Genomic DNA, 9,413 nt, shown 5'->3' on the forward strand with positions numbered 1-9,413 from the left:
TTTTAATATGATTTGAACCTCAGAATCTTCGATCTCGAAAATAAGCTGTTAAACATCTGATTTGCGACAAGTTAACCACTAGGCTGGCCTCCGTGGCGCGAGAGGTAGCGCCTCGGCCTTTCATCCGAAGGTCCCGGATTCGAATCTCGGTCATGCATGGCATTTTTACACGCTATAAAAATTGTCATTCATCTCATCCTCTGAAGCAATACCTAATGGTGGTCCCGGGGTTAACGGGGTTAAAAAAAAAGAAAAGTTAACCACTAGACCAACCCGATGGGCAATCATATAATTTATATATGAATAATTTAAAAAAAGTTTGTTTAAAAATGTTATTTTTTTAATATTACATGTATTTTGTATCTAATTCTTTCAATTTTTGTTTTTTTGTACTTTTTTCATCACTTTAATAAGAGCTATTAAAATTAAAGTAACTTTTGAACTTATATTCCGGGCACACAAAGACAAGAAATTTTTTTTTCAATACTTTTGTAAAAATTATACTTTATTTTTCCAATATTTTTAAACAATTCTGTTTTAAATTATAGTATTTTTTTAAATAAAATTCAGAACTTTAGTGTTTGAATTGCTTCAAACTTTCCGATTGCGTAGGAAAAATTTGCAATGAAAAAGCAATAAGATTTTTGAAAACTGTATGACTTTTACACCTCAGCCAGGAAAGTCATGCAATATTTAGCCAATTTATTTATATATATATATTTTTAACTTTTAAGTACTTAATAGAAGGCTACCACTGCTTCAAAAAAAAATTTCCTAGTAAATTATGGGCCACAGTATAAAAATACTAGCCGAGGAGATGTGGAGCTAATGCCAAAATTGTTCAGTGTTACATATTTCCTTAAAAAAGAAAATAATAATCGCTCTGTAAACACGACATAACGAATTTAACTCTTTTTCTAAGGGAAGATCCGGGTATGAACGAATACCAGAACAGTTGATGGTACATCAGTTTTATAAAACAGTGATGTTCGTTCAGACCGTAGAAATTTAACCTAACTTTTAAAGAAGTTTGACCTGGTAGCCGATTAATGTTATGGCTAAGGATGCAGGGTTCAGTAAAATCGTCGTGTATATACTCATGAGAACTAGAAACCAAAGAAAACTGATTTCTTATCTAATACCAGATACACATATAATGGTGGTACAAACTGAATTTTGGGACTGTAAAGGAGTTTCTCGATAAGAATGGAATGCAGAACCTTTACCCGTAAAATTAGGATGCCTCTTATCTTCCACGAAAATGAGAATAAATAACCATATAAGTTAATTTTCAACGACTATATTTTCTTACATGTACTTACGAACAAAGGAATCGATCAACTCATGTTATTATATAGATAAATACATTAACTCATATTATTGTATAGATAAATGTAATCTATACATTATATAGATTTGGCCGGCTGTATAAGTAGAGGAGAGTCTATCTCCAGACTATTATTTTATTTTCGTTTAATTTTTTTATTTATCAATTTTAAATTAAAGGGGTGATTTTACTCTGGACGTAAAAATAGTGGGTATATGCTTGATTAGATCCTGATAAATAGTATCCACTCTCTAAAATTTTTAAAATTATAAGGGGTGTAATAATAACTACATTTAAATGTAGAATTCCTTAGAAAACATTTAAGTCTATTCCAACAAATCGACTAGTAACCAGAGTATCAGGTTAAAGACTTCCTTTATCACGCAGGAGTTACGTAATTTGAAAACCGGCCGAAACAGTTCTATTTTAACTTAAAATGGTTCTTCAATAGCGTTCTGAATCACCATTCTGTAGTTAGGGTTTATTTAACAACAAACTCTGCGTAGAATTATATATGAACAAGATAAGCAGCCCTTGTTCAGTTTAAAATGTTTAACAGTTATAAATTGTTCAATATTGTTCTTTCGTCTTGTTCTGTAAGATGTAAGAATAAAGAACTCACAAAATTACGAGGACTTTATCGGTTGTATCCGCTCTCTAATTTATTATTTTAATATAAATCTAGATTTTGGTTGCAGCTATAATTTTATATCGATAGAGTTATTACAAAAATATTATATCAGCGAGCCGACCAGTGAGTTAATACCGGTAGAAAATTCAGTAAACTATCAACAAAATACATTGATCATACAAAAAAGATAGTGGTATAGACCAGTGAAAAATTAACTTATACGTTTAAGTCATTTCATTAATAAATTATATAAACAATAAGGAATATAGAATGAAATTTATGTAAACTCATTCGTAAATTTACAAATAATATATTCCTTTGTAGAAAACTAACATTTACAGTTAAAGATATTATTATTATGGGTGATAAATATAAATTAATCAATGATTTTTATTTAGTTTATTTAGTAACTATTCTTTTTTTAGTTTTAGATTAATTTCAACTTGAAAGATATTTATTTTAATTATATAACTGGAAAAATTATAATTGCTTTTGAGATCAAATAAAAATTTAATTTAAAAAATTAAATGAAAATATATGAAATTTAACTTAACTATATGAATTCTAATTAAACAAGAAAAGCGCAATAAGTTTTGACTAATTTATTTATTTTTATATATATTTTTAATCATAATAATTTATCTGAAGATAGATTTAATTTTGATACAAATAACAGGATGTAAATTTCATAGTTTGTATTAATCAAAGTCTCTCTGTTAATACTAACTATAAACAAATAAATGCGCATTCATTTAAACAGAAATCTGAGATTCTGCATCCCATAATGACCAATTTAAATTCATTCCTTTCAGTAAAGTTTATCCTTTTATTCAGCTTCTACGAGTAAATTTAATTAAAATTAATCGTATTTTTACATGAAATATACTAAATAAATCTAATTAATATTTATTACGTTGAATTAATTTTCAAAGAAATTAGCTTTCTTATTTTCATAAAATTCATACTGTTCTTTTAAAAGTTAATTTTGTTAGAAAAACTGAGTTTAATAATTTACGGGATTCTTTATTTTTATATTATATATCGTTTTTATATTATATTATATATAATAATAAATAAATAAATAAAAATTAGGGCTTTGATAACAGTTTAGGTAATTACGTTTGTTAATTACGAAAGAAGATAAAAAGAAAAAAATCCAAACGATATTGGTATATCAAATTTTTTTCATTTTTTAATTACATTTTGGCTGCACTCTGTGTCACTATTTGTAGAGAAATACTTAATATTTTATACAAAAATAAATATGTTTTCCTAAACGAATCATTAAATACGCAGAAAAAAATGTATTTAACGTCAAAAAGGTAAAAGTAAAATCTTTAATTCTTAAAAAAGATATTTTATTTTGAAGAGTTGGAATTTAAATTTCATTATACATTGAGCAAGAAATAAAAATTAAATTTAACAAAATTTTTATAATTTTCTGTTTGAATTAAAGAATTATTTTAATTTTCATTTCTTTTGTATTTTCTTTGCTAAGAAAATAAATAAAAAAATAATAAAAAAGAGGCTAATGTCAACTTTGGTTATAATTTTCAGTTTTATCACTGGGAGATCCAGTTTTAGACCCAATGAAATTTTACAAAAACGTTTTTCTCATATAACACTTATAAACAATTTAATTAATTTAAATGATAAAAATTTCATTTTCTCAACAAATAAAACACCACCGATAAATAAACTGAACGATAAAAAAAATAAATTGAATAAATATTCGACAGTAAATTTAAAAATATAACCTAGAATTTCTGTCGTAGCAAAGAAAAAAATGAATGTACGATATACACAACGTATTTTGTTGGATTATAACAAAATATACTAATTAAAAACCGAGTTAAAAATGAACTGTTTTTATATAATATAAAAGTTTATAATTTTTTATTTATTAAATAAACATATCAATTGTACTTATTTTCTTTTTTTGACTTGATAAAGTATAAAATAAAATAAAAGATTAAATTTTTAATTGAATTATTTATTAATTAAACAACAATTTTAAGATAAGCATTTATTTTAACGCAGATTTTCTTTACAAGTTATATTGTGCAAAATGTTTGAATAAATTAATCGACTTCGAAATTCAATAACGATAAAAATTATGGAAAATAATTGAAATCGTTCTACAGACTGGATAAGACTTTTATTCAGTGTTAAATTCAGCATTTCGATAATGATTAAATTTATATATAGATGATATGTTGATACCTCTTAACCTTAGAGAGGGGATGTCTTAAAAAAAATAGGTAAACTAATATCCATAAAATTTCTTTCTTTCCTAATCTGTGCGTTACAATCTGTTCAACTAGTGAATATTAAGCAAAGAACACCGGTATCCACGATCTAGTACACGGATTTGAATACTAGATCGTGGATACCGGTGTTCTTTGGTGGTTGGGTTTCAATTAAGCACACATCTCAGGAATGGTCGAACTGAGAATGTACAAGACTACACTTCATTTACACTCATACATATCAGCCTCATTCATCCTCTGAAGTATTATCTAAACGGTAGTTACCGGAGACTAAACAGGAAAAAAGAAAAGAAAGTGAATATTAAGCAACCCCTGCAAGGTCCAATGAAATGAGGATGATATATGTTATGTGATTGAGTTGTAGTCATACAGATTCAGGCTGACCATTACTGAGAGGTGTAGTTAATTGAACCCTAATCACCAAAGTACACCGGTATCCACTGCGTAGTAAAATCCGTATAAAAGAAACTAACTTATACTAGGATTTGAATCTCAGAACCTTTGACTTCGAAAATCAGCTTTAAATAACTGATTTGCAATGACGAGTTAACCACTAGACCAGTTGGTGGGCTATAACATTTAAGAATATATCTTTTATTACTTTATTATATTTTTTATTTTGAATAAATTTACAAATCAAATCTTATTTATTATAGATAATATTTAATTACGAACATATTCACAATTTTTTTTTTCATACTAAGATGAATTACTTAATTTACTTTTATTTATTTTTTTATTTATTTTTTTTTAACTGAATTTTTACGGGCATCGACTGCTAAGGTCATTAGCCCTCGTCACATTCTTTAAAAGAAATTATTATCTCCATCAGGATCGTCATATGCAAGGGTGTAAAGGGCCCTTACATTTGATTTAAAAACACAAACTTCACAATAAACATTAAAACATAAAAGACAAGGACAATCACAAACACTTACGGGGTGTAAAGGGCCCCAATATTAAAATTTGAGATAGGTTCTCAAAAGACCATGAACTTAAAATTAAAATTAATCTTATCAATACCATATCTTTCTTTCTTTTTTCTACGAAGTCTCATTTATAGTTTGTTTAAGCACCCTCGGGGCGACCAGAACCGCCGTTGGGCAGTATATCAGTCGTGCCAGGGTGCCGTGGCAGTTGAATCCTTCTTATATCAGGCTATAGGCATGCACGGCGTACACCCATAGCCTCGCGCCCTCAATCCACCCTTGAGGGTCCCCCATGCCATCATCGGACACACCCCGACTCACTGCTCTTGAATGCAGGTGAGCCAAAATGGCCTAGGCAAGAGGGCTACCTCCCGTCACTATACGTGCCACGCTTCGAGACTCCCTTATATGTATATATAAAACTACCGCTTAGAGTATCTTTTACCACAGCTTTAAACTTCCATTTTATAGACTTTTAAGAAGTCCACTGGCGTGTAAAAATGCAACTATATTTTCTTCATTTCCATTATCCAGATCAGCACTAATATTATTTGTAAGACGGAACCTCTTTCTGAGGTCCTCATATATGGTACACTCTTCTATTAGATGCTTGATTGTCAGTGTTTTATTACAAACACCGCACATTGGTCTCACTTCGCCGGTTAACAAATATAAATTTGTTAATCGCGTGTGACCGATTCTAAGTCTGGTCACCGCTACTTGTTCACGGCGAGTCAACTTAAAGTCGCTTTTCCATTTATAAGGAGAAGTTTTAACTGAGTTTAATTTTGTATTTAAACTCCTCCATTCAGCGTTCCACTTGTTTTTTACTATGTTTATTAGACGGTTTTTAACATCTGCCACTCTTACAGGAAATGCATCCAAATCATCGCAGACTGTTGCCTTTCTGGCAGCTTCGTCTGCGATTTCGTTACCTGTAATACCAGCATGCCCCGGAGTCCATACAAAAACGCATCGCTGTCCTCGTTGTTTTAGTACGTATAAAATGGACAGGATGTTTGCAATTAGGACATCCTTAATGTTCTTGTTCCGAATTGCAACGAGTGCACTTAATGAATCGGAACATATTAGCACTCTCTCTTCGCAATAGTGTTCAGCTTGCTGAATTGCAGTGAGTTCTGCCGTGTAGACACTGGCCACATCTGGCAGTCTCCAAAAGTGGGCTTCTTCATTTACATATATCGAGTATCCAACACCATGTTCGGTTTTAGAACCGTCAGTATAAATTCTAATATGTTCTTCGTAATTACTGACGGTTGCCAAAAATTCCTGCTGGATGATCACTGCTGGTTTCTTTTTTATTTCTCCTTGAGAGAGATCCAAACTTATATTTACCGCTGGCAAGAGCCATGGCGGTATTTCTCTAGTAGAAATTGCTAGAGTCTCTGGTATAGCAATTTCATATTTTCTTCTTAATTCGTGGTACCTAATTCCGGCTGGTCTGGAATAGGTAGCACGACGTTCGTATAATGCAGCCATGGGATGATTCGTAAACAATTTATTATTTATATGAGCAGGGAAAGCCCATATATTTGCTGCATATCTTAACAAGAGGATCTCTCTTCTATAATGTAGTGGCATTATTCCGGCCTCAGACATCAGGCTAGCCGCCGGACTTGTGTGGAAAGCACCTGTTGCGTATCTTATTCCGCTATTATGAACTACGTCTAACTTTCTTAAGTGCGACTTTCTAGCGGATGAATATACGATACATCCGTAGTCTAGTTTAGATTGAACCAATGCTTTATACAATCTCAATAATGTCTCTTTTTCTGAGCCCCCAATTTAAGTTCGATAAACATTTTATAATGTTTAGGGCTCTTTTGCATCTATCACTCAAGTCCTGTATATGTAATCCCCATGTAAGGGATTTATCCAATACTAGTCCTAAATACCTTACGCTGTCTTTATATTATATTGGATTATCGTCAATTGTCAAAGCAGGACTTTGATGAGGAATTCTCTTCCTACAAAAGTGTACACAGCACGTTTTTTCTGGTGAGAATTGGAATCCTGTATTCCTTGCAACTTCATTTAGAGCATTGATCGCTCGTTGCAATTTGTACCTCACCATATCAGTCTTGTTGCTGGCATATACGATTGCCAGATCATCAACATAGACGCTTTTGCTGATTTCTACTGGAATGGCTAATATCAATTTATTAATGGCAATGGTAAACAAGGTACCGCTCAACGGCGAACCTTGCGGTATGCCATTTTCCAAGATTCTTTCACATGAATATTCATTTTTGACGCGTACTTGGAAGGTACGGTCATTCGAAAGCCTTCTGAAGATCAAAGAAGACTCCGACACAATGTTTCCTTGTAATAAAGTTGTTATATATAATGTCCTCTAAGCTGATCATTTGATCAGTGGTAGAATGGTATTGTCGAAAACCTGCTTGATACGGTGATATCAGGTTTTCTTTCTCCAAAACCCAGACGAGTCGATTATTAATCATTTTTTCCAATATTTTCCCCATAGCACACGTCAAAGTAATAGGACGGTAGCTATTGGGGTCTGTTAAATTTTTTTTTTTCTTTGGTACTGGAACAACATAAGCTTTTTTCCACTGCTCCGGGTACGTTCAATCCCGCCATATTTTATTATAAAGTTCTAATAATCTACACTTTGCAGTGGTATTCAGCTGCCTGATCATATTATAGTGGATTTCATCCGGACCAGCAGCTGTGTTACCTGCTTTTTCCAACGCTTTCGCGAATTCTTCCATTTTAAATGGTACATTATATGAGTAATTATACTCAGTTCCAAAATTTAGTAGACCTTCGTGTTCTTCTTTTTTGGTTCGAAAACCTTCCTCGTAGTTGGCCGTTTTGCTGGCCTTTTCGAAATGATTGGATAATAGCTCTGCAATTTCATATGGAGTATCTTTTATTTCATCCGTCCTGATCCGTCGTTTAAAATAATAAGTTCTGAATTCATCAGGAACCCTTCCAGTTCTCTTCCACGGGGATCTACTCGATCCGATCCCCAAAGAGAATTATGAGCGTTAAAGTCACCCACCAGTAAAACAGGTGGGGGAAGCTCGGAAATTAGTCTTTCTATGTCATCCTTATTCCAATCGTAATTCGGTAAGTATATGCTGCAGACAGTGACCTGGAGCGGACGCTTCATTCTAACGGCGACCGCTTGTAGGTTTGTGTTTAGAACAACCGCTTCGGTGGTAGCTCTAGTCGATGTTAATATAGCTACTATAGCTATATTAACTATTATAACTATAGCTATAGCTATATATAGCTACTATAGCTATATTAATTGATCTCGCCGAAATATATTGAATCCTTTTAATTTAAAATTTTCATTTCGGCGGAAATGTGTCTCTTGCAGACATATACAGATCGGGTCTACATCATGCGCCAAGCGTTGGAGCTCATGGATGTTTGAAAAACATCCATTGATGTTCCACTGTACTATCGACTCACTAATTTTTAATTAAATTATTGTCTGGGTTTTCCTTTCGGCCATCCTTTTTTTCGCTTCTTCTCCATGTTGCGAACAGCAGCATGCTCGCGGAGAAGGTCGTCGCCTGTAAGGCTTCCGGTCTCCGTGTCGGAGACCACCGAAGCCGCCGACGACGACGGACATGGATCGGCGCCGGTTTCAGGCGCCGATTGAGAGGCGGCAACCTGGCCACTCCCCGATACGGGGATAGCACCGGTCACCGCCTGTGGGAGGGGGGACACTCTCCCCCCCCTGTGTGATTTTTGTGGCCTCTGAGGCTTAGAGGCCACTTCAGTTGCAGGAGGCTTGGGAGCCTCCATAACAGTCTCTGTAGGTATTATCGTTTTCTTGTCATCAAGAATCTCGCTAAGACGGACTTGGCATTCTGCTTTGGCGTCCGTTTTCTTCAGAGCGAGAGCAGCTTTCGCTGTTTTATCTTCGGGAGGAGGTTGTACTAATATCTTTGGCTTTATTGGATCTTTAATATTGAAAGATTTCATTTTATTGTCAATAATTCTTTCAATCATGTTAGCCAAGTTCGGAGCAAGTTTACTGATGAGCTGACTTTCATCTACAGCAATTGGAGCAGGAGCAGGAACAGTAGCCGCAGCTTGAGCATAAGATGTTGTTGCTCTGGGTTTGCGGGCGTTAACAATCTTTTTGGCTGATGTAGCTGACTTTCTGCAGAGTTTTAACTTCCTGCACAGCTACTTCTTCTTTGTAGACAGGACAATTCCTGGATCTACATGAATGCTGTCCCTTGCAATTGATG

Source organism: Lycorma delicatula, chromosome 9 (genome assembly GCF_047948215.1).
Source record: "Lycorma delicatula isolate Av1 chromosome 9, ASM4794821v1, whole genome shotgun sequence".
NCBI classification, from domain to species: domain Eukaryota; kingdom Metazoa; phylum Arthropoda; class Insecta; order Hemiptera; family Fulgoridae; genus Lycorma; species Lycorma delicatula.